We start from the raw sequence: 528 nt of genomic DNA, 5'->3' as shown, positions 1-528 counted from the left end.
GTTTTGACCTCCAAGCACCTTAAACTCTATAGGTGTGTAAAATGTGAATCCACTAGTAGGTAACCTTTACTTTGTGTGTTAATATTTTTCTACTTATTTGTCCTTAATGTGTGATTCTTCTTCTAAAACTTTCTTTTATTAGTTAGGGTTCATTTGAATCCAGTCTCATTCAAAAATACGATATTTTAAGGCATGAACCGATTTTTACAAGTTAGGTGTGCATTCTGTCAATTGATGGCAGATATGTGCATGTGACTTTAAGGTGTCATATCATCCTCTCAACTCATCCAAAATGAGTTATTTTTAGTTTAAAAGTTTCGTATATGTGTTATGTTTCCAATACAACTTGAATCTCTGCAGAACATCTAGTAGAACGTTTTATATGAGTATTTTACTATCATGGTGCAATCTGCCAATTCAGTTGTGATAAGTTGCATTGCATGATTTATTTGAAGCATCATCTCCTATTCAATCTTCATGAAATTTGGTCATTGTGGCTATAACTCAGTGCTATAAACCATATAAAAA

This window comes from Cynara cardunculus, assembly GCF_001531365.2.
Source record: "Cynara cardunculus var. scolymus isolate 2C chromosome LG 1, CcrdV1, whole genome shotgun sequence".
In the NCBI taxonomy this organism is placed as follows: domain Eukaryota; kingdom Viridiplantae; phylum Streptophyta; class Magnoliopsida; order Asterales; family Asteraceae; genus Cynara; species Cynara cardunculus.
The sequence above is the reverse complement of the archived record's forward strand: the minus strand, read 5'-3'. Positions refer to the sequence as shown.